The 24,921-nt window shown below is 56.6% G+C and overlaps 1 protein-coding gene and 1 non-coding gene across 2 annotated transcripts in view; both read right to left on the bottom strand.

Moving 5' to 3' along the window:
* The window catches only part of SHANK2 (SH3 and multiple ankyrin repeat domains 2), a gene marked incomplete at its 5' end in the record, with an annotated part of 263,327 nt that overhangs the window by 65,560 nt on the left and 172,846 nt on the right, over positions 1–24,921 (bottom strand).
* On the bottom strand, positions 5,768–5,916 carry LOC144233583 (U12 minor spliceosomal RNA). Its single transcript, XR_013335707.1, has one exon. It is a non-coding gene; the product is annotated as a U12 minor spliceosomal RNA (small nuclear RNA).

The raw sequence follows: 24,921 nt of genomic DNA, 5'->3' as shown, positions 1-24,921 counted from the left end.
CAACCGGCTTCCAGAACCAGTGCCCCTGACGAACTTAGTCCCACAGGAAGTTCTTTCTCATCTGGGCAAGGTCCTGAGAAACGACGGCTCACTTCTGCGGGGCGATGCAGGGTCCTGGACGCTGCCATTTTCAACACAGGGGGCTCATCTGCACCCAGGCGCCGGGGGGATGGAGGGTGCGGAGGTGGCTTGTGGGGTTTGAGAACAGGCCACCCTCCCATTCCGTGACCAGAGCTCAGGCGCACGGGCAGGCCCGACTGCAGGCCCAGGCACCGGGGCCACGGCGTTGAGCTGCGTGCTGAACAAGGGGCTGTGGGCCTCGGGGACAGCAAGCCGGCGTGTGGTCGGGGAGCCGTGGCCTGAGTAAAGTGAAGGGCAGCCTGCAGCAGCCTGGGGTGGCGCCTGAGGGGTGCCCGCCGGCCGCAGGAGTGCCCGGCATGGGTCCCCGCCACACAATGACGTGAGCAGCCTGCGCTGGCACGCCAGGAGCTCCTGGGCCCACAGGCGCACGAGGAGGAGGAAACGCCACATCTACACCCCCCGGGAGTCCTCCTGATTAGACACCCGCCTCCCTGACCTGCCAGCCACTTCCGGGACACCTCCCATCCCTCCTGGGACCTCGTCTCCGACGGCGTCCCGGGGGAGTCCTCCCCGCGCAGGCTCCGCGGTCAGCAACACATTCTGGTGACTACTGTGCGGACCTGCAGAAGGTTCTGGAGCCGCGTCTCCTCTGTGCTCTTTGGGTGACGGGTTCCCCGGGACCCCCACTCTTGGCTGTGAGACCCCAGGAGGGCGCGCGCCATCAGCCTCGACTCTGACACTTTACAGTTTGGAGCATTTTTAGGTATACAGACAGAAAAACTGAGCAGGTACTGCAGCAAATTCCCATCCACCTCTTCCCTCCTGCGATTCCCACCTTGCACCGACGGGTGTGTTACGTTTGCCACAACCCAGGAGCCGATCCTGAGTGTGTTATTATGAACTCAGGTCCGCAGTTTCTTTCAGGGCCCGCGCCTCGCATACTTCCTCCAGGTGCTGCCACAGATGCAGCGCTACCGCGGCCCACAGCAGTTCNGGTGACCCCCGCCCCGACCCCCCCCCACAACCCCGCCCTGGCAGTCACAGATCTCTGTGCTGTCTCCATGATTTTGTCCTTTCCAGAATGTCATCAGGTTGGAATCCTAGCTTGTGCGGATTGGCTTCTTGCACGAGGCAGTGTGCACGTACGGTTCCTCTATATGTGGGCCTTTTAGTGGGCTTGCTGGGTCATTTCCTCTTAGAGCTGGATAAAACGGAGCTGAATGGATGTACCACAGTCTGTTACAGACATACACATGGAAGCTGACTGTATTCCTGCAAAGCCATGACCATAAGCATCTTGGCCCCACTGCTCTGACTCATGAGGACCTGACAGCTCCCACATTTCAAGAGCTCATTGCATTACCAGGCATCACAGCAAAAGCTTTACTCATCACTCTCCGTTTACCGAGTGCCTCCTGCATGCAGGTCTGTCCCCGGGGCTGGGGACAGAGCAGTCGACTGTCTCAGGCTTGCGTGAATTACAAACAGCAGACAGACGTACTGTCCTATAGTGAGTCTCCGGGTAAGGGGTAAACTCAGGCCCGTCCACCCTGAAGTCCCTGCTGCTAAGCCTGAAAGGAGAGGCTGGCAGCGTAGGGGCTCCACGCGGATGCTTCTGGAAGTATGTCCCATGGTGAAGCAGAAGCGAAGGAGCCCCGGGTCCAGTTAGCAGCCCTGGCTTCGAGGCCTGACCTCGAGCTCTATACAGACAGACCAGGCCAGGAGCATGGAGGGTGAGGGCGGGCTGGCGGCCAGGAGCCCATTTTCACGGTCAAGCCCCTGAGGCTCCTGCGCTCGGGCACCCCACTCTCATTGCCCCGAAAGACCAGCAGGAAGCCCCGCTCGGCCTGGCTCTCCGGGAGCAGGGACCACCGGGCCCCGAGATCCCCAGCGACTCCGAGGGGGCCGAGCCAGATGAGGGGGCCGAGCGCGGGGCTGAGTCACTGCTACTATTTGGACATTTCCCCCTTCAGAATGACAGTCTCGGCAAACACCTTAAATGCCAATGGAGAACAAATGCCACTGGAAAGTTTGATCATCCTTCATCTTGTAAGCAAAGAAACGCCGCCTGGAGCAAGGCGAATGTGGGAGAGGAGGGGCCTGGGGCCACCGTCTCCACTGCTTGCCGTGGGGGCTCGGCTGTCACCAAGAGCGGGCTCCTCGGCCCACACCTGGGCGCGCAGGCTTGGGCCCTGCGGGGGTGGGGGGGAGTGCTTACCTGCAGGCGGGTGCGCCCAGCTCACCCGGGACACGAGCCCCGCCCGGCGCGGGGGGGACACCGGTCACCGCTACAGAGATGCTGAGATGCTGGCTGGGCAGGCGTTCAGGGCTCAGGGCTGAGCTGGACCGCCTGGGCTTGAATGCCGGCCCTGCCGCCCTCGGCTGGGTGACCTTAACCAACGGACATACCCTCCCTATGCCTTGGTTCCCCATGTGCAACAGGTAGACGGTATCAGTGCCCTCCCTCAAGGGATGCGAGGTGGGCCCACAAGAACATTCCAGAAAGAACGTAGCCCAGGGCCACGGCTATGACCCCTGGAGACCCTGCAGATCTGCAGAGAGATGGGCTCTGTGCTGGGCATGGGGCAACCGAGCCAAACGGGACACGGCCTGAGTGACAGGTGGACAGGGAGGCACCTGGTTTCGTGGAAGAGCAGCGAGACGGACACACGAGCTCCCCACCGACCTTGGCCTACACATGGCGTCTGTCCGTCCCAGAGCAGATGAGCAGAGGCATGCCTCTCATGTTTTTCCTTAAATTTAAAGGGCTCTTTTAAATCACGTTTACAAATTTTTTAAAACATTTGTTTATTTCTGAGAGACAGAGTGAGACAGAGCACGAGTGGGGAGGGGCAGAGAGAGACACACACACAGACTCTGAAGCAGCTCCAGGCTCTGAGCTGTCAGCACAGAGCCCGACGTGGGGCTCGAACCCATGAACCGTGAGATCATGACCTGAGTCGAAGTTGGACGCTTAACTGACTGAGCCACCCAGGAGCCCCTAAATCATTTTTAAGTTTATCCATTTATTTTGAGCAAGAGAGAGATCAAGCAGGGGAGGGGCAGAGAGAGGGGAGGGAGAATCCAAGCAGGCTCTGCATTGTCAGCACTGAGCCTGACATGGGACTCGAAGTTACACACCACCATGAGATTGTGACCTGAGCTGCGATCGAGAGTTGGGCGCTTAGCCAGCTGAGCCCCCAGGCGCCCCAGAAAAAGTGAGCACCAAGTAGAGTTCCCACACACGGCACCTCTTTTTCTTACACCAAGAGTAACGCATTTGACCCGCTGCTCTGCTTCCGGCTCCTTTCACTTAAAACACCTACTTGGCCATCGTCCCCTGGCAGGACACCAGAGCCACCTCATCTTTGCAATCGCTCCAGCACACAGCCCTGCACAGACGCTCTGTGTCTTCCTGGACTCACGCCCTCCTGGGGCTGCGTGGGTTGTTTCCAGGAGGGGCGAGCGGAACTGCAGGGTTCAGTCCCGGAAGTGCAGAGGCGGGGGGCAAAGGGTACTCATGATTGGTGCCGTAGTAGGAAGTGATGAGTTTCCTCCAGGAAAGATGTGCCAACACAACCTCTCCCCGAAAGTAAGAGCACCTCTGCCCACCCCACTTCTCAAACAATAGACCGAGGTGAAGAAGAAAGGGCCTCGAGACAGAATGGCCGTCCCCGGGCCACCCCCGCACCGGGGCTGCCCGCCAAGCGGACTAGAACATATGACATCCTCGTGAGGTCTGCTGCCCTCCCCACTTGTAATTTTGTGTAACGGCAACAGACAACCACAAACGGAGAACTCTAAATACCCTTACGATATCTTAAAAAAAAAATGAAATAGTTAGGGATACTTCTGGCAAAAGGCTGGTCAGACCTGTACACGAGAAGCATCAAAACACTGCGGAGGGAAGTGAATGAGCCAACGCAGTGGAGAGTCCCTGTGACTTTGCAGCAGACGCCACGTGATGGCCGTGTTAAGCTGTCCACGCTCCTCAACGTGATCTGCGGACTCAGTGTGATCCCAGCAGGCTTTTTATAGAAAATAACAAGCTGACTGCTAAATTCGTATGGAAACGCAAGCTATCTTGAATAGCCAAAAAGTATTTTTTAAATGTTTTATTTATTTAGAGAGTGAACACGGGCGGGGGAAGGGCAAAGAGAGAGAGAGAATCCCAAGCTGTCAAGCTATCTCTGGGCTGTCCGTGTAGAGCCCGATGCGGGGCTCGAGCTCACTAACCATGAGATCATGATCTGAAGCAAGAGTCAGGCGCTTAACTGACTGAGCCACCGAGGGGCCCGGAGATAGAGAATCTTGAGCAGGCGCGACACTCCATGTGGAGCCTGACACGGGGCTCAACCCTGCAACTGTGGGATCGTGGCCTGAGCTGAAATCCAGAGTTGGACATCCAACTGACTGAGCCATGCAGGAGCCCCCAAAAGGTTTTTGAGAAAGAAGAACAAAACTGGGGGACTGACCCGATCTATTTCAAGACTTGTTAGGAAGACACGATAATCAAGACAGTCGATGACGGAACAGAAGAGAGAGCTCAGAGTAAGACCCACGTGCATACGTGAACAACTGGTTTTGACCGAGCACAAGGCAATCTGACGGAGAAAGGGCTGGTACCTCGTTCCTGCTGCGGGAGGTTGCGCCTGCCACCCCCACCCCCCACCCCTTTCATTCCTGGAGAAGCCTGGCTAGAGGTTTATCAAGTTTACTGCTGTCTTCAAAGAACTGGCTTTAGGTATCATTATTTCCTCTATTTTTCTATTTTCTATTTCATCGATTGCTGTGATCTTCACCATTTCCCTTTTTCTGCTTATGTCGGGTTTAATTTGCTCTTTTTCTTCCAGCTTCTCAGAGTGGAAGCTGAGGTCATTGATTTTAGCACTTTCTTTTCCAATCGAAGCATTCAGCACTATAAATTTCCCTTAAGGACTACTTTTGTGGTGCCCTACAAATGTCGGTGGGTTGTGTTTTCATTTTCATTCAACTCAAATACTACCTAATTTCCCATTTGATTCTTACTTTGACCCATGAATTATTTAGAGCAGTATTATTTAGTTTACAAGTGTTTGGGGGGGATTTTCCTGAGATCTTTCTCTTATTGGTTCCTAATACAATTCTACTAGGGAACAAATTTGTATGACTTGAATACTTTGAGTTTATTGACACTTATTTTATGACCCAGAATACGGTTTATCTTGAGGACTGTTCCAAGTGCTTTTGAAAAGAAGGCATAAAGTTCTATAAACGTCAATTAGGCCAAATTGGTTGGTAACATTGTTCAAATTTCCTATATCCTTACTGATTTTCTGTGTACTTGGTCTACTGGCTATTTAAACGGATGTTGAAAGAGCTGATTATAATTGTGGACCTATTCCTCTTTACAGGTCTACCAATTTTTGCTTCATGTATTTTGAAACTCTGTTATTAGATGCATATGTGTTTATAGTTCTTATGTCTTCTACAGAATAGACTCTTTTATCATTATGAAATTACATTCTTAAACTCTGTTAACATTCTTCTTTTTTTGGGGGGGGGCACTGTGGGAGTTGGCAACCACAGGCCCCAAAATCCTTCACTTACTTATAGGAAATGCACTTACTTATAGGAAACAAACACCTTCCCAAACTTGTTTTTCACACGCGCACCTGTGGATTCTTTCAAGTAATTTAAGACAGGACAGGCAGAATGTGACTCCCAGACGTCCTGCAAATCAGTAGGTCACCTTAGGGATGACCTTTACCCGTTCAAAAATTTGTCTCCCATCAGCAGTGAGGATTTAGGGGTCACCCTGAATCATTATTTTCCTTACTTGTAAGTTTAAGGCATTCTGTTAACATCCTTTATTCTGAAATCCACTTTGATACTAATATCCCCATTGCAGTTTTCTTTTGGTATAGCCTTTCCACACACTTGCTTTTAGCATGCCCGTGTCTTTATAATTAAGGTGTGTTCCTTGGAAGCATCTTGCTTTTAATCTAGCCTGACAATTCTGCCTTTTAACTGGGTTGTGTTTATACCATTTACATTTAATGTGATTGTTGGTATGGTTAGGTTTAACTGCATCTTCTATTTCTTTCATTCTTTTTCCCTCTTTTTCTACCTTTTTTGGGGCTGAATATTTTTATGATTCCATCTTATCTCCTCTGTCACCTTATTAGCTACAATTTTTTGTTTTGTTACTTTAGCAGTTGCCCTAGTGATTTTAGTATATATCCTTAACTTTCAATCAAGTGACGGTCTATCCTTGACATAGAGCATAAGGACCTTACGGTAGGATATATCCATCCCTCTCCTCCCAGACTTCGTGTTGTGGTTAGCATGCATATTACCTTTCCCTATGTCATAACATGCAAACTACATTGTTATTATTTCTGTTTAAAGCCAATGACTTCTACTTATTAAAAAAATATTTTTAAGCCAATGACTTCTAAAGGGATTTAAATAACAAGAAAGTCTCTTTACATAGTCTTGCAGTTGCCATTTCTTGTGCCTTCCTTCCTCTGAGTATTTCTTCTTTTTTTTTTTCCCCTCTCCTCTGAATATTTCTATCTGGTGTCATTCTCCTTGTACCTAAAGGAAGTCTTTCGACGTTTCTTAAAGTGCATCCTGCTGGTGATAAAGTCTTTTAGCTTTTGTGTTTTGAAGAAGTCTTTATTTTACCTTTGTTTAGGAAGTAGCTGTTTTCCTTCCCCGTTAGTACTTTAAAAACGTGTATCTGTGCCTTCTCACCTGCACTGTTTCTCACTCTGGATCTGCTGTCATTCCTGTCTTTGTTCTTTGTATTGGATGCATCTTTCCTCCCCTCTGGTGCCTTTTTAAAGATTTTTATCTTTATCACTGGCTTCGAGTAGTTGGAAAACTGTGTGTGTTGGGGTACTTTTCTCCCCAGGGTGTCTTGAGTTTGTCCCATAGTTTGCTTGCAGTTTGGAAACATTTTCATCATTATTTAACTATTTTTTCTGTTTTTCTCCCCACATGATCACCTCCACTCCAGGAACTTATATAAAGTTGACCCTTGGCTCACTGATACTCGTTTTATTTTCTTAAAAATGATGATTCCTTTCTCTCTCTGTGTGTCGCCCTTGGGATAACTTCTAACATTACTTCTTCAAGTTCACTGTCCTTTCCTTCTGCGGTGTCTGATCTGCCATTAATCCCATGCTGTGTTTTTCATTTCAGACACTGTAGTTTTCAACTCTGGAAGTCTGAGTTTTAAAATTAAAAATTTTTTAATTGTGGGGAAGTACACACAACATAAAATTTGCCTTCTTAATAATTTTTAAGTGCATAGACCAGAGAACTTGAAGTTTTTTTCCATGTCACTATTAGCCTACAGAATATATTATAATGCTTCTTTAATAGCCTTATCTGCTAATTCTAACATCTGTGTCAATCCCTATGACAGTCAATTGACTGTCAACCAAGTCAGCTTTGATTAATTTTTTTTCTCCTACGGGTTGTGTTTTCTGCATCTTTTGCACACCTGGGAATTTCTGGATGGATGCCAGACACTGCAAATTCCACTTTGCTGGGGTGCTGGATATTTCTGTATCGTTATACATATTCCTGAGCTTTGTTTCGGGTGCAGCTAAGTGACCCGGAAAGGGCCTGATGTTTCAGGTCTTGGTTTTAAGATTTGTTAGGTGAGAACAGAGGCATGATCGGTTTAGGGATGATTACTCCCCAGGGTGAAGGTGAGCCCCTCCTGAGTACCCTTCCCAATGCTGCATGAATTACACGAATGTGTTTTTTGTTTTTTTGTTTTTTTGTTTTTCCAGTTTGGCAGGTAGGAAGAGGAACAGCCTCTTTATCTCGTGTAAGTTCCAGACACTGTTCTCTAACCCTCTGGGTGATACTTCCTCTGGTTTTTATAATAACTGCAGAGCCCCTGGGCTCTCAGCCCCACCTCTACCTGAGCGTCCTTCCAGCCTGTGCTGGGGTTCTTGCTCCCAGACACTGATCGCGGGACGCTGGGGCGGTCACAGGGCCTGTCTTGTGTGTCTGCATCTCACAGTTATCTGCCACCCAATGCCTTGTTTCATACATTGTGTCTAGGTTTTGGTCGTTTCCTGTGGAAAGGCAAGTCTAGCCTCAGTTTCCCCATCATGACCATGAATAGAAGTCGGCATTCGTTTTTGTTTTATTTTGTTTTTTTAAATTTTAAGTTTCTTTTTTTTTTTTTAATGGAAAATCTCGAACAGAAACAAAAGTAAAGAGAAGTAGCACAGTAGGCCCTGTGAGCCCTCCTGAAATTTCCACAATCATCCATTTTTCGGCACTGCTCTTACCAAGACAAACTCAAACTTCCCTGCTTTTAATCCACACACCACCACGCGTCTCGTGGTGCTGACCCCAAATGGGAGTGGAGGCGCAACCGTGCCCCAGGACAGTGACCATTCACTCAAGACGCCCTTGGGGGTGGCGTGGCCCCCATGGCCTGAATGCCAAGACTCTCAGACTCACTCTGAAGGCTGTAATCACAAGTGACAAAGACACAGGGGATCACCGATCTCAGAGGAGGAGGAAACACCGGTATTCCCCAGACGGAACCTCATCCCCCGCCCCCCCCCCAGCGTTCCCGGATGGCACGCACCTGGCGAGACAGCAACTCACACGGATGCCCTGAAATCACACACGCACCACTGACAAGCAATTCATTTACTCTTCATCGTAACTGCTCAGCAATCTCTTCTCTATTTCCTGTTCAGAGGCCTTTGGATGCATCAATCTGAATAATTGATTTGAACGGAAAACCTCAAGCTTTCAAAGTCCCTCATTAATTACCCGGAGAGAAAGAGGGAAGACACTACTCGGCCACTCATCTGCCGAACACGATCAAAGAAACCCCACGCGGTGGTGCTCGGTTCCTTGGTTGGCCCGATGTACCCTTTTCCTTCACAGATGGCAGGATGCTTCTGGAACTTTCTCAGTAGCTGCCGAGTACCGCTACCATCGCCAAGGAGTGCTGCCCTTCCACCTGCCATCAAACGCACTTGGCTGTAACTGGTAAAAAGTGGTCTGCAGGGCCATCTTTTATTGGGCTGCTGTCATGGGCTCGGCGGCGTGTCCTCCCCCTCCCCCACTGAAACCATGTTGAAGCCCTACCCTCAGCACCTCAGCCCGTGACTGTATTCGGGGGAGGGCCCCGGGCTCAGCTGTCCTTACAAGAAGAGGAAATTGAGGCTAGGGAGACATCAGAGGTGGCCCCACAGAGGGAGAAGGTCCTTTGCAAGCCAGAGAGAGAAGCCTTGGGGGAAACCTGCCCTTCCAGCCCCCACGACTCTGAGCAAGTGGCTGTGTCATTGAAGCCACGCGGTCTGTGGTGCTTTGCTTTGCCGACAGGATGGGTGCTAAGCCCCGTGCCCTCCGTGGAGATGGTAGGTAGGAAGGCTCCAGATGCTGATGTGTTTTCCCACCAAGAATTTTCAAATGCACCAGACTATTCACACCAAAACACGGTGACAGGGAGACAGGCCACCAAAGAGTGAGTGGTGAGTCTAAGCTAGCGAGCCGGGTCCAGGCAGTCAGTTCCTGGGGAACCGAAGGCTGGCGGCACACGCATGAAGGGCTGTGAGGCCAGGGGCAGGTGGCCAGAGGATGACATCCATCCTGGCTGGCACGGCTTCTGCGAAGGGATCCGAGGCGGCCTCCCGCCAGGAGGAACCTAGAAATCAGTTTCCTGGCGGCTGCTACTTCTCCCCCGTTACCCGGAGGCAGGCATCAGGGGAGGCTGGAGGAAGGGGTCGCTCTGGAGGAGAAGCTGCCTCCAGCCCCAGGGTGGAGCCTACTCCCTCTTTGAAAATCCCCTGGCCCGGAGCTTAAGGAGAGGAGTCAGGAAAAGGTGGCGCCACGAAAGGAACACAGAGAATGGCACGTCCTTTCCTCTCCCTCATGTTCCCGAAAGCTCCTTGCAGGGAACTCCTCAGCTTAATAACTCAGGAAAAACACTAAAGGCGATCCTGAAAACGGCGCTTAATGGGTTCTCGGGGGCGGCTGGAATCAGAGCTCCGTGAAGTCGGGGAGAACCTCGTTACGGGGAGAACCTCAGGCTGCAGCGAGAACGTGCGAATCGCCCCAACGCCAGCGCGCTGGGGGGCACGGCCACTGCTCCTTCTGGAGGGTGACCGGCCTGTCCCCTTGGGCAGGGAAGCAGCGAGGTAAGGGCAGCAAGGGGCCCGCCAGGTGTCACCTCTGAGACCCGTTCCTGCAGCCACCCCGCCGGAGAGCCCCCGTCCCCGTGGGGACACAGCCCCCGGCCCCCACCCCAGCCGGTGACTTGTGACCATGAGCCACTGCCGGCAACGGCTCCTCGTCCGCCCGCCAGGCCCCCCTCCCGTGCCCTGGGGCGGCTGGTGGGCTGACCTGCGCAGAGACCCCCCCAGGAGGGAAGGTAGGACCCCCGAGTCCGTCTGTGCAGCGTCTCCTCCGGTCCTGCCGCCGGCCTCCTCCCCTCCGCGGTCCGCAGGGGCCAGGGCTTCTCTGGTCATGTGGCCCCCACGTGACCCAGTCCTGGCCCCGCGAGCTTCCGGTTTCCCAAGACGCGAGGACACACCTTCTTCAGGCACGGGTTGCGCCCACGTGACGCAGCCCTGGCCAGTCCTAGCTTCCCGTTTCCCAGGCTGCAGTGATTGGCTTAAGGACGGTCATGTGACCCAGGCCTGGCCAATCAGGACCCTGCCCGGGTTTTTTTCTGCCAGGTCTCTGGGGCAGGTGGTCCGCCGCTGTCGGAGCGCAAGGGTGTGCGAGGGGTGGGTGGGTGTGCGTGCTGCACACGTGCGTGCTGTGCTCCTGGCTCTGGGGAGGCCCCGCGGCACTGGGAAGGGGGCCGATGAACGATGGGGGGAGTGGAGACCCGCACCCCGGGACCCCTGCATCCAGCCTGCATCCGGGGTCCTAACCCTGAGGGTTCGGTCACTGCCGCGTTACCTGCTAATTAAACATCGGCTGTTGGGTCGGCCCTGACAGCTGCTGCCGCCTGACCGTTTTCAGACCTATAACAGTGGCAGCACCCTGTGGCTCCCCTGAATGCGGAGGGGGACTTCTGTCACCGGCCGTTGAAAAGGCCTGCACGAACACGGACTCCGCGGGTAGCTGTGCTGAGCCGCAGCGCCCCCGTCCTTGGAAGCCCTTCCATCTTTCAGATCTGGACGGGCTTTGCCAGGGGCTCAGTGCTCGGTCCCTGATGAGGACTTAACAAAAAAAATTATTCCATCCCTAATGGCAGAACTTCAGGCCCCAGCACCGCCCCAGGTGGCCCCGGCCCCAGGAAGGGTGCTACCTAGGTTCCTTTAGGAGCTGTCGTCAAGGGCACCCCAGGTCTGCTTCTGGGGACAAGACCCCCTTTCCATCACCTGGCTCCCCGGGGAGGCTTTACCCTGCAAGGGGCCCTGAGCAGCCTGCACCTGCGTGTCTCTGAGCTCTGCTGGGAGCCTTCAGACTGCGGCCTCCAGCGCAGTCATTCCAGCTGGCCCACTGCTCAGGAGGGAGCACTGCCCAGCCCCCCTCGGCTGGAGGGCACCGAGAGACATCCCAGAAACGAGTGCCCTGTGCTCCTTCGCCGCCAGGACCTCAAATGTGGCTCCCCTTTTGGAGCTGTCAGGAGGTGGAAGTGAAGAGGACGGAGAGAGGGGAGAACGAGAGAGCCCTCCCCCGCCCCGTGTGTTCCCCACAACTTTCTAGTTCCGACTCCGGGGCAGAAGACGTGCTGGTGGCCAGTAAGCATGTGGATAGATGCTCAGCGTCCTGGGTCACAGGAGAAACACAAGTTAAAGCCCCGAGGGGACACCGCCGCACACCTGTGCGAACGCGGACAGCGGGAAGCGGGACCACACCGCTGGGGGAGTGCAAACCGGTGCGGCCGCTTTGGAAGACGCGTCTGCAGTTTGTTACAAGGTGACACGTTTATTTATCTACCACGTTAACCAGCCACTCACCTTAGTATTTCTCCATGAGAAACAAAACCATATAACCACACAACGACTTGAATGCAGACCATGTGCAGCACCCCGAAGTAGATTCCGTCCAATGCCCATCAGCAGCGACGGCCTAGCCAAATTGTAGCCCATCTGAGCCATGGAGCGTCGCGCAGAAATACAGTGGAACGATCAGCATATGCACATCGCAAAGCAATTTCTCTGAGTGAAAGGATCCAAACCAAGAAAGAGCCCAGACCGTATGATTCCGTTTATGTAAAACTCTGAGAATGCACACTATAGGCGTAGCGGAGAGAAGAGGAATGGTTGCCCAGGAAACGGGGGTGGGAGAGCGGGGTCACAGGAACACAGGAGACCTGTGGGGCAGTGGGTTCCCCTGAACCTGGTGATGGTTTCACGAGGGGCCGCGTACGTCAAAATGTATAATATTGTACGATTTACACGTGAGGTTTATTGTACGTCGATAGTACTTCAATCGGGTCTTTTGAAAAAAAGACGTCATCACGCCATATCGCAGAAATGACCAGGAAGGCTGCTCCACATGGGGGCAAAGTGACTCAGGGTATGAAGACCATCTGAGTGAGTAGGAGTGAGACATGAGAAACCCTCTCAACGGCCCCTCCAGTATTGACTGGATCCAGTTTTAAAGTTCTGGGAGACAGTGTCTGGGTCCATGTCCCCTGTAGCCCCCCCTGGCCCTCAGGGTGGAACAGCAAGTGGAGTATTGCCACTCCCATCCTTTTTTTTTTTTTTTAATTTTTTTGTAATGTTTTATTTATTTCTGAGAGAGAGACAGCATGAGCAGGTGAGGGTCAGACAGAGAGGAAGACACAGAATCCGAAGCAGGCTTCAGGCTCTGAGCTGTCAGCACAGAGTCCGACGCGGGGCTCGAACCCACAAACCATGAGATCATGACCTGAGCTGAAGCTGGACGCTTAACTGACTGAGCCACCCAGGCGCCCCTTGCTCCTCCCATCCTACACCCTGCCCTACGCCCCACGTGGCAGTTCAAGAAAGACCATTCTGCATTCTCTCTTAGCATCTGTAAAGTGCTTCTTATGCTGGGGAATCGGGGGCAGTGGGGCTCACTGACAGTGCTTCCCGCCCCATCGCACGTCTAGGCCGACATCTCATGGCATCCCCGTTAGAGCCGTGGCCTCTGCATCCTGCCTGGGTCTGACCCCGGTACGCCAGGCTCTCTCTCGCCGCCCGCAAAACCACATTTCCAGGCTCAGAGCTCCGCCCTGTCTTGTGCCTCTACTCCCAGCCAGGATCTCCAAATTCTGGCAAGTCTGGTCTCCTTGGGCCAGGGCGCAGGTGCAGCTGTGTGCCCCCCACCCCTTCCCCCGCCTGGCACTGATTGAAGACTCAGGCCCTCTTGTCCATGACCCCAGAGCCCATAGTGCTTGTGGGGGCTCTCTTCCCAGTCCCACTGGATCCTGCCTCAGTTTACCTTGGCTGATCAATCTCCCCATGTTTTGTCTGGGGCTTTTCCGTGGGGGCTTTTCCACTGTTCCCAGGCTGTTCTGGCCTCGTGGGAATGCCTCGCGGAGGCGTGGGGCACTCCACACGCATGCTGCTAGGGAGCTGATGTCCTAGGCTGGCAAATCCTAGCTCCCCACACTGGGGGGCACACAGGGGGTGTGGGGGTCTTTGGAGGCGTGATAACGGGCCAGCGTGATGCCCACCTCTGCCCCATTCCCAAAACTGCGACTTTGACTCTTGGCCCCTGGCTCCTCCCCTGCTCACACATTTGCAATGTGACGGGACTTCAGGCCGTCATTCCTTGGCTCACGGTGGCGGGGTCCTGGCCTGAAGGCTCTCTGTGCCCTTCCCTGACTCATCAGCAGCCCGGCCCCCCTGGGTGGGGAGTGTGGGGCTTCCCGATGCTGAGTTTTATCGTGCGAGGCCACGTTATGGTTTATAAACAAACAGACGCACGCAAGGGGATGGGGGTGGAGGTCAAGGAAGGGCAGAGATTCTGGGGCTGCACTGCACTCTGACGTGTTCCGTGGGGCGCGCAGAGGGGGGTCGGGTGACGGCCTGACATCTGTGTCTGCATCCCGGCGAGTCCCCAGGACTTTGCTGCACACAGCCCGGCCTGTGTCAGCGCCCAGTTATCTGTGGACCGAATCAGCGGAGCACTGAGCCGCCGAGAGCCAGCAAAGGACACGGTGCTCCCCCGGCTCGGGAAGACAGATGTGTGGCGGAGCGTCCATGGGGCGGGTTCTGGAAAACAGACCCGAGGCGTCGTGAGCCTGAGCTGTTCATGCACCAGAGCTGGTCTGCGCCTCAGCACCCCTGGGGCCCTGTTACCCTAAGTTTGGACGGTGACTTCCGGCAAGTCCAGCGCCGAGCCCTCCCCACCTGGGAAGAGGGTGGAAGCTGCAGTGGCCTGGGAGCCAGGGACCCACACTCCCAGCCCTACCTCTGCCCTTAGCAGCAGCTTGAACGAGGGCCCCAGGCTCCAAGAGCCTCAGTTTCCCCAGCGACACAACGGGGCTGCCCAGGGCTGCAGCNGTCCCCACACCGCACCGCCACGAACCTTCTTCCTTCAGTCCGAGAAACGGAGACGCTGATGTGACCCCGCAGGGCCCAGAAGCCTCCAGGGCACTCAGAATCCCCCCCTGCCGGTCAGGAGAGCGAGGGTGGTACTATCCTGGGCCCCAGAGCTGCGGGCTGGGGTGGAGAAAGTTCCAGCACATCAAGGACCACGGGAGGGAGGAATCTCAACATGCTGAATGAGGGGACCTCGGCGGGCCGTGTTGCTGGCAGAACAGTCTGGCCCGCTGGTCCCCGGGAGGAGGCCATGGTGGCCAGCTGCCCACTTGCCCACCACGGCAGGCTCAGGCCCCAGGGCGGCACTGCTGGGGCTCGCGGGTCGGTCACACAGTCTCCCGGAGCCCCAGATCCACCATAAAGGGGGGCAAATGGCACACAGGCTGGTTTCAGGGTACGGCAGCTGTGGGCAGCCATGCTCGGTGGGCACAGACACGGCCGCCGCTACTCCTGACACCCAGGAAATCCACGGGGCAGCAGACCCTGGGCCCTGGTTCCCTGCCCGTCAGACAGAGTGGCACTGTTCATGCAAAATCCAGAGCCTGTGGCTCCTCTCCCTGTTGCGACCCCCCTGTGAATGTGCTCGGGGTGCTGTGGGGAAGGCCAGGTAGAGGGGGCGTCAGGACGGGCCCCTCTGGGTGGGAGGGGAGTGAGCAGGTGTAAAGACCGAGAGAAGGTCTGGTCTGGGGATCAGACGACGAGAGGTCAGAGGGGGTCAGATGCCCGGGGCTTCTTACAGGTGCACCAGCCAGGGCTGTGGGGGTCAAGGCCAGGATGTGACCTGAACGGTGACCAGCACACACTCATGTGCTGAGTTGTGTTCCCGGAAATTCACATGTTGAAACCTGACCTCCAGCACCTCAGAAGGGGTCTGTCTTTGGAGACGGATGCTTTGAAAAGGCGATTAACTTACAGTAGGGCCACCGGACGGGCCCTGATCCCGTGTGACCGGGGTCCTCATAAGAAGAGGGATCAGGACACAGACACGCACGGAGGGACGGCCCCGTGAGGACACAGGGAGAGCACGGCCGTCCACGCACAAGGAGAGAGGCCTCGGGGGGCCCGGCCCCGCCCCCGCCCAGACCTCGGGCTCCGGCCACCAGGACTGGGAGGGGATACGTGTGTAAGCCCCCCAGGCTGTGGCGCCTGACTTTGCAGACGGCAGCCGAGCAAATACACGCACAGTGAGTATGCATCGTGTCAGCCCTCCCGTGACACACGGGGAAAGGATGCGCACGGGGGAACGGCACCTGGCCGAGGTGGGGTTCGGACCCAGGCAGGCGGACGCCCCAGGACTCCCCGCTCACTCCTCGGGGCTCTGCCGCCTCCACCTGCAGGGCGCGCTTGCTGCAGAATCCAGGACTCCTGCCTCCCAAAGGAAGTAGGAATCCGCACCGCATTGAACTTGAATTCTAGCGCACATGAAGCAGTTTCAGGAAGGACACGCTCCCTGCTCACCTGAGGACGGTGATGTCACTGGCACAGAACGTGAGGTGTCACGTAGGACACCCCCATCCTCCTCGGCAGTGAGCGGGGGAATCCCCCAGACGGACTATGGAGACCGAACAGGGGCGGGTCGGCCCTGTGTCACGTGACGGTGGCCGTGGGAGGCGTGTGGCCCACACGGCAGACGGCCCGGGATGGGTCGGGGCTGCAGCCTTCATTTCGCACACCGTCGCTTGTCAGCCGAGGGGCGGCCTTGTGCTTGCGGGCTAGTGGGGTGGTCACAAGCACCCAGCTGCTAATCTACACAACAGGGCGCAGTCACAGGAGCAGGCGGGAGGGTCCTGGTCCTGCTCGAGGCAACTAAGGAGCCGACTGTCTCCTTAGATGGAAACATCTTTCCAGGAGAGCGCCCCTCACTCGATGGTTTAGGTCCCTGGGACGCCGCGAGCCCGGAGGTCGTCTACTGTGGCGATCGCAGCCCTTTCTTACCACAACACAGGATGGTGACTTTCCCATCTGCCCTTGAACGCAGGTGAGTGTGAATGTGGGTGTGTGAACCTGAGTGTGGTTGAGTATGATCACAGATGAGTGTGAACCTGAATGCAGGCGAGTGTGAGCCTGAATATGGGTGTGAACTGAAACGCAGGTGAGTGTGAACCTTAATGCTGGTGAATGTGACCCTGAATGCAGGTGAGTATAAATGCAAGTGAATGTGAACCTGAATGTGGGTGAGTGTAAACCTGAATACAGGTAAGTGTGAACCTGAGTGCAGGTGTGAATGCAGGTGAGTGTGAATGTGAATGCGGGCGAGTGTGAACCTGAACACCCTGATTTGTTAAAATCAGATTCTTCTCTAACTTGCACACCCGCCCGGTTCCCGGTGTGTGAGGACCTGAGGGCGCGGACGTCACCCAGCCCGAGCCCGCTCTGTGTCAACTGCTGGGAGCGTCGTTTCCAGCACGAGAGCTCCCTGGGTGTGACTGAGCATCTAAGTGAAGAGCGGAAGTCCACTGGGACAAGCAAAGGTAGGGCTTCTTGCCAAAGCGAAGGGAATGTCCCAGGTGGGGGCCGCTGGGGGGCCAGGCGCTGGGACCCGGCTTCGGGGCGGCCCCACCAGAGTCTGCGGCTGCCGGGACGGGCCTGGGGGGACAGATGGGCGGGACCCAGTGCCTTTGTGTGTCCGAGGCGGGGGCCAGGGTGTAAAGGCTCTTAGCTGAAGGAGGCCGGACAGACCCCGGCCCGTGTGCAGCGACAGGAAACCGCCCCCGGGCAGGGGCCTGGAGAGAGGAGGCCTGTCTGTACGGAGCACCTATGGTGTGACTGGCCCTGCTCACCACCTGGGGACCGGCCCCCGTCGGTGCAGACCCACCTCCGCTGTGGGCCGCTGAGCTGCGCGTCAGCCCGGGCCAGGCCTTACAATGGTGCTGCGTGGCCGCACCCAGAGATCGGTTGCGGAGCCAACGGTCCTGTGAGGTGGGCGAGGTCTCGGTGACCCCTCGTGTCCTGTGGGCAGAGGCTTGCACCAGGGCCCTTGGCTCCCACAGCGAAAACTTACAAGGAGCCCCAGACCATGCCAGGCAGAGGGGCCCCCTAGGATTGTCTGCAAAGGTCAGAGGACTTCAAAGTGCAACATGGTTCCCAGGCTGCCCAGGCTGCCCCTCTGACATCAACCTGCACACCTACACGTTTTCCATGAGCATCTCTGGGCCGGCATTGTGCCCAAGCCAGCACATGCCGGAGAAGGACGCAGGCCACCATGCTGCTGCAGGAAACGGCCACACGCGCTTGGTGGTAAGTGCTGGGGGCCGGGGAGGGGCACAGAACCCAGAGCAGAGAAGCCTGCCCTGGAGAGTGGGGTGGGGGCCTCAGCACTGGAGGAGGAGGAGAGGGCGCACCAGCCAGGAAGAACAGCATGGGCAAAGGCCTGGTGTGGNCAGCATCTGAGGTGGGAAGAGCAACCACTGATGGAACCCACCGGGTGCGGCTGTGCTGACGGTCCCCTCCGCACGTCCCCTCTCCTGAGACCCAGCAACCCTGACGTGAAGGTTTCCCCGGACCCTGAAGCCCAGGGAGGTGAAATGCCTCCTCGAAGTTTGACTTGGCTGCTGGGGGAGCTCTGGCCCCAGCAGCATCTCCGGGGCCTGTGCCGGATCCCAGGCCCACGGGTGCCCCCAGATCCCGCCCTCTGCCGGGCGGTATGGTAAGGCCCCAGCGGCGTCCGCATCCTGCTCCCTGGGGCCCGTGACTGTGTGACCTTGCGGGGCAGGGGTGACTGAGTACAGGGTGTTGACGGCCGGTGGTCCTGGGTGATCCGGGTGGGCTGTGACCACAGAGTCCTTTCTCTCAGAAGGAGAGAGTCAGAGTCAGAGAGGGAGGCATGATGGGGGAAGTAGGGCTGCGGCCACAGGCCGGGGCGCCTCTGGAAGGCGAGGGCCAGGAACGGACTCTTCCCTGGATTCAGCCCTGCTGATGCCTTGATTTTAGCCCCTTGAGTCCCATTCCGGATGCGTAACCTACAGAACTCAGAGGTAACACGTGTGTTGCTTGAAGCCACTACGTATGTGTTCCTCTGTCACGGCAGCCACAGAAATTCCTCTGCTGGCAGAGCTGAGTTTACAGCAGCCGAGAGAAGAGCCAGCTATGGAGGACACGGCTGAGGTCCTTGCAGACCAGCTCCTCCCTTTTGGGCTGTTAATAAATAGCAGGTTAATAAACAGGGCCATTGGGGACGGGCTTCCTTTTGTGCTTGGATACCCCTCAATAGGCACAAGGCGGCATGCACCCCTGCACACTGAAAGGGGCCAGGTGCCCACGAAGCCACCAGCAGATCCTCTCTGAGTCCCCCTGATTTTCACAGACCCCGTGGCCTCTGGAACACTCAGCCACATCCACTGTCCACCGCAAAGTAAAAACCCACCCGTGCTGCGCGAGCCAACGGGCACTCCTAATGGAAGAGGAGGGCGTCCCCGCTCTGCCAGTCCTTGGTAGTGGCTCAGTTGGGCTTGAACGAAGGTCACTCCCCCACCCTTCAGGCTGCTGCTTCCGGCCTCTGTCTGCACCGTGGCCGGCGGAGAGCTGGAGAGGGGCTGGCGCTCGGCCAGGCCTGGCTGGGATGGGCAGGGGCTGCCCATAGAGGGACGGTCTGCTGGTTTCCTGTGCCCCTCTGTGAGCCCCGGGGGCCCTCCCTGTCACAGAGCCCACCACATCCAGGGGGCCTCAAAGCGCCAGCCTTTCTCAGCCCCACAATGCGCACCTGTCCTGCATTAGGCCATCTCAGTGATGGCACTGGGGACAGAATTTGCTGAACTGGAGGCCAGAGACCCCAGAATTGAGGGTCAAGCGGCCTGTGATGCTTGCTTCCCACAGAGGAGTCATCCAGAAAGACCTTGTAGGGGGTGCACACGGCGAAATCGAGTCTCTTTTTTTGGAGGGCGTGGGAAGAAAAGCTTCTATGGTCACTGAAATAAAGCCACGAACATGAGTGGCTATTCCAGTAAACTAGAGCCTGCTGTCTTTCTCAAAGAGGTCATCTTTCTATCTGAAGAATATACTCTGCATTACATTAGGGTTGTTTGGGCCTTAGATTTTATTGTCATTCTAATTCTAACTGATACCGTAAATCCAATGTAGCTTTTACACTAACTGAGGGCAAATTTGACCAGTGCCCAGGGCAGCACACGAGGTATAAAGGCAGAAGGAACCTGCTTCAATTCCTGCTCTCCCATCTCCCCACTGTGTGACCCTGGGAAGTCACTTGACTTCTCTGGGCTTCCATTTAATCTCCAGTAGAGAGAAGGTCCTAAAACCATCTCTTCGACTAAGGTGGGAGAGGCTGGCATGTCTGCCCCAGGTGCCCACAAAGGTCAGCCCTGCCTGTCCCTGGGAGCAGTCGGTCAGAGAGTGGGGACGAGCTCCCTGGCCAGGCCCGGCCTCTGCTGCCAGCCAGAGAGCTGACTGGGGAGGGCTCGGAGCACACAGCAGATGGAGATGGGATGTGGGGTGAAGCATGGCCCATGTCAGCTTTGTGAGGCGTCCGGAGGACTTGAACAGGACAAGGAGACCGCGCGGGAGGGGTCTGTGTGATGGGAATCAGCCGGGGGAGGGGTCAGCAGGGAGAAGCACGTTCATTCCCAAGGGACGTTGTGAGCATCCCGTCCCTCCAAGCCCTTTAACTCCATTAGCACTGATGGAGTGTGGCGGAGCCCGCCAAGTCCGGCCCCAGATCCAATTAGCTTAGAACATATGTCGTGTCTGCTCAGAATTCTCAGCACAGGGGACCCACTCAGTACCTCACTCTCCTCGCCTCGGATTCCCACGTGCTCCGTGTGTAAGCAGCGGATAACACACATGATACATACAGGAACTTACTTTGGTTTGAGGTGCAGGGTGGTCAGAGGCTGGGCAGCTGTGTCCCCGAGTTCCTGGTTAGTCAAGGGTGGCCTCCAAGGGACACTGGTCCGAGTAGACACCCAGCCTGGTGTCAGATGCAGTGTGGGCACCTGAGGGGGCTTTGCTTACAGCCGCCACTGTGTGCGGATCTCAGAGCGAGCCGGGGGGCTTTGGAGACATGTGGAACCCGGGGCCCTCTCCCCAAACAAGCTGACTGGGTGGGTCTGGGTGGGGTGAGTGGGGTCTGCGTGTTGAATAAGCAGGAGATGCCTCAGGAACCATTGACGGAGCTCGCTCACACGAGAGCTTGCTCTTCCCATCCTCGCGGCAGCCTTGTGAGGCTCAGGGTACTGCCATGTTGATGGGGGACGCTGAACACCAACGAATAACCTGGCAGCCAGTCACGGCCGGTGCTGGGTGTGAACCGAGCGGCTGGCTGATGGGGACGGAGTGGGAGACTCGAGGTGAGTCCCAATTCTGCCCGGTCCTGGGGAAGGGGTGTGGGGGAGCCAACGCGACAAGCGAAGGAAGCTCTCGGGAGGAGGGGACCCCCAAGTGGACTCCAGGTGGCCCGAGGGTCAGCAGAGACGTGGAGGTTGGGGCGCTGGAGGACGACTCCCTGAGCCCCACTGCCCCCACCCTGGGGGCGGGACCACATCAAAGCCCGAGGCTTGAGTTGGGTGTTGTAGAGGGTGTACTAGATGTTGTATGGGGCGCGTGGTGAGTGCCAGCCCTCCATGCCGGAACTGCCCAGGCCACAGCCACCCCCTCCCCAGCTTGGGAAGGCACAGCATGCTTCGTGCTCTGGCAGCCAGGCTGACGCCCGCCGTGGGCACCTGATCCAGGGGCAGCTACTGCTGGCCAGCAGCCGATGCAGGGACGGTTGGGGGAGCCAGACAGACCGGCTGCGTCCAGAATCAGAAAATTAGGAGCCAGTGATAATAGGGCCAACTGGCAGAGAGGAGCTGGGACAGCATTAGGGAGGGACAGGGACAGTAGCCAGTCTGTAGAGCTGCCCCGAGTCCTCAGGGCTGATTCCCAGGCCACACTATCCCACAATAATCCCCAGCCCCAACTGTCATTAAAAAATTTGGCCAGAAATTGTCCTCGTTCTTTGTTCCTAATAAGTGCNTCTCTTAGAAATAAAAAAAAAAAAAAGTGCAGGCTTGATTTTATCCATCTATCCTTTCATTCCTCCACCCACTCACATACCTGTCTATCTATCCACCCATGCCCTTCTGTCCGTCCGTCCAGCCAGCCAGCCCATCCATCCATCCAACCATCTATTCATTCATTTATCCATCTAACAGCGACTTGAACTATTGAGTGAGCATCTCCCCTGGAAAGACAGTGGGGAACAAGACAGATGTGGCCCTGGCACCATGGAACTCCCAGCCTATGAAACAATTACTGACCCAGTAACCCCAGTGTGGTGAAGGGTTGGAGGATTGCACCGTTACCTGCCCTGGGGGTAACGCCGTGGGGGCTATTCTAATTGATGACTGGGGCGGGGTGGGGGGGGGTCAGGGAAGGCTTCTCTGAACATGTGACCATCAGGCCTGGCCAGCGACCAAGCCAGCCAGGAAGGGCAGGACCCCAAAGGCCAGACAGCTAAGAGGTGGTGGTGGGGTTCATCATCAGTGTGAGCTTCTGGGCACATCTGAAAGCCAGGATCCTACAACCTTTGGATCTTAGATCTCTGCAGGGGTGGGGCTCCAGGCAGAGGTGAGGGAGGCGCCCGGGGCTGGGGGACCCCACTGGGAGGCCACCGCATTCATCTGTTGTTTTTGTTTCTCTTAAGGCAGAGCTGGCACCAACGGCACACATGGTCCTGGGGCTCAGCTGGCCACCCGGGGGGGCGGGGGGGCACCCCCAGCTCCACGGGGGTCTTGGTGGCTAATTTGGAGGCAGCATCTGTGTGGCTGACCAAACAGCATGTGGAGAGGACATGCATCTCCTCAGAAACCAACAGGCAAGACTGGTCATAAAGCACCTCAAAAACTGAAAAGCGATTTCCTTCCTCAGATTTATTTCTCCGGACCACTTGTTCCGGGAGAGAGGCAAGAGAGACGCTGCTTGCAGCCAGCGCTGAGTGCGGGAAGGTTCTGGTGGGTGGCCGCCACCTGAGCCAGGTGAGAGCCTTCCCTTCCAGAGTGGGCGGGGTTACAAAGCACTGTCCCAGAATGCACTGCTGCTGAATCCAGAATTAACGCGGAGAAGCAAGTCCCCCTTCCCCTCCGTCCCAGCAACGAACGCCAACATCAGTTTGAGTCGTATTATAACAGACTTTTCTTTATGTATTTTGGGGCATAGGGATGCATATGGAGCATGCAGGTGTTCTAAGAACATGGGGTCACCCACGAGTCTGTGACTCCTTCTACAGCTCGCTCTTGTCACCTAGGACCCGTCTTGGCTGTCCTGGCCCGGACACCTGGATTGCCGGCATCTTTTTTCAAAGGCCAAACAGTATTCCGTGGAAAGCCGTGCTAGGGTTTCTGAAGGCCCGGCCACGTAAGTCACTGAGAAAGTAAACCAGGGTGCTGGTCCCTCCTCTACGCTGTTTCTCTAAAGTAGACTGGCCAACGAGAACCCCAGTGACGCAGGGCCCGGGGAGTCAGAGCCACGGGGCAAAGGAGGGGCCACGGGGAGAGCGCTGTCGACAGCGGCGCCCCAGCAGGAACGCAGGTGAGAGCGAGAGCCCCGGACACACGAGAGAGGAGTGGCAGTTGTGTGCCGCCACCAAATCGTGGACAGCAGCACTTACCGGTGTGGAAAAATGGTCCCCACGCGTCGTTCAAAACAGCAGGTTACAAAAGAGTGCGTTTGTGGAAAAGGTGGCCACAAAACATGGTTTTCTGGGGGCGGGGGTGAGACGTTTGCCTCTGAGAACTGATGACCTTGGGGACAGTATTCCTGCCTCCGACTGGTGCCAGTTTTTAAAAGGAAAAGACAACGCAGTAGAGGGGGAGAGAAGGGCCAGAGCTCGGGTGGGCTGGGAAAGGAAGGCAGAGGGGACGAAACCAAGATGGACTAAGGGACCCGAGCCCAGGGGCAAACTGCTGATTCAGCTTCTTCCAGGAGGACCATGTGACGGTCCCTGCAAGAGTCCCGTGTGTCGAGGGCAGACCTGGGCAGCAGAGACGAGGAGACGACATTTAAACAGGAGGAGTAGGAAGGCCCCTTTCCCGGTAAAATCTCAGACAGTCTCAAGTGTTGTCTGTCGAGTGGCAGTACGCTCCCTCAGTTTCCCTTGCGGTGATGCTGATGGTACTGTCCTGGGCTCCCCTTCCCTCCGCCACCTGACCTCCCCCCACCCAGGGGGGAGGCGAGCATGGGTTCCCATCCTCGCAGGCGGGCGCTCTGAGCCCGTGTCACCAGCGAGGCGCAGGGTGACAGCCGACCCGGGGCTCCCACGCAGGGTGTGGGGTCTGAAGGGGCCGGCAGGCTGGTGGAGCCAAGACAGAGGCAAAGACGTACCTGCTCCACGCCCCGAAGGCCGCCTCATCCACGACCACGGCTCGGAGAGTCCCTGAAGACCGCCCAGTGCCCTGGCTCCTACGATACCCTCCCCTTCTGGGCCCCCACCTGCCCAATGGGGGCCAGGACCTGGCAGAGCTGGGATTTGAACCTGTTTCCGTCAGACCGTGTACGCGTCAGCTCAGGCCCACATAACAAAATCACAGACCGGAGGCTGGAAGCCCAGGAGTCAGGGGTCAGCAGGGCCGGGTGGGGGCCTCCCTCCTGGCTCTCAGATGACCACCTTCTCGCTGCGTCCCCATAGGGCAGAGACAGAGCTCTGGTGTCTCTTCTTATAAGGGCGCTGATCCCATCATGCCCCCCCCCCGTGACCTCATCTGACCCCTATTACCTCCCCAGGAGCCCAGGAATCTCAGGGGACACAATTCAGCTCATAGAGACCTCAAAGCTCATCGTCCATCCCTTCACTTTCTCTCCTAGACCCTGTCCTGTGCTCATCGGCTTGTCCCTCCGTCACCCCTGCTAGGAGTGAGCTGCAGCCCACACCCCAGCTCCGGGCACCGGCCTGGCCACGGGGCCATCAGTAAACACCTGTTAAAGATGTCGATGGGCATCCTCCCTGGCCGTGCACACGCCACCTGGCTGTGCAGGTGCCTTGGAAAAGCAGGGCCCGGGGGCCTCGGTGTCTGCCCGCCTCGAGAGGGGGCCAAGGCCTGAGCTGGACGATGAAGCAGGGGCCTTGAGCTCAGTGGGGGGCGAACAGTCCCGTGGGCACAGCCCGTGTCCTCCGCCGCGGCGGCTGGGGACCGGTCCTCCCCAGCGGACAGCTGTTCGCTCTCTGGCCCTGCGGCTCCATCCACACCCCTCCATTTCCAGCCATTCCCTGACGTCTGCCCAGTGCTCCCTCCGAACCCGCAAGCTTGACACGGAGGTCACACTCGTGATCACCCAGGTGCACAACCACATCTGTCTGAAACAAGAACCTCCCGGGTCCCTGCTCCCCGCCCCCCACCCCCCGGGCGGCTCT

Source organism: Crocuta crocuta, unplaced genomic scaffold (genome assembly GCF_008692635.1).
Source record: "Crocuta crocuta isolate KB4526 unplaced genomic scaffold, BGI_CrCroc_1.0 scaffold636, whole genome shotgun sequence".
In the NCBI taxonomy this organism is placed as follows: Eukaryota; Metazoa; Chordata; class Mammalia; order Carnivora; family Hyaenidae; genus Crocuta; species Crocuta crocuta.
Note: the sequence above shows the minus strand (reverse complement) of the source record. Positions and strands in the feature narration are given on the sequence as shown.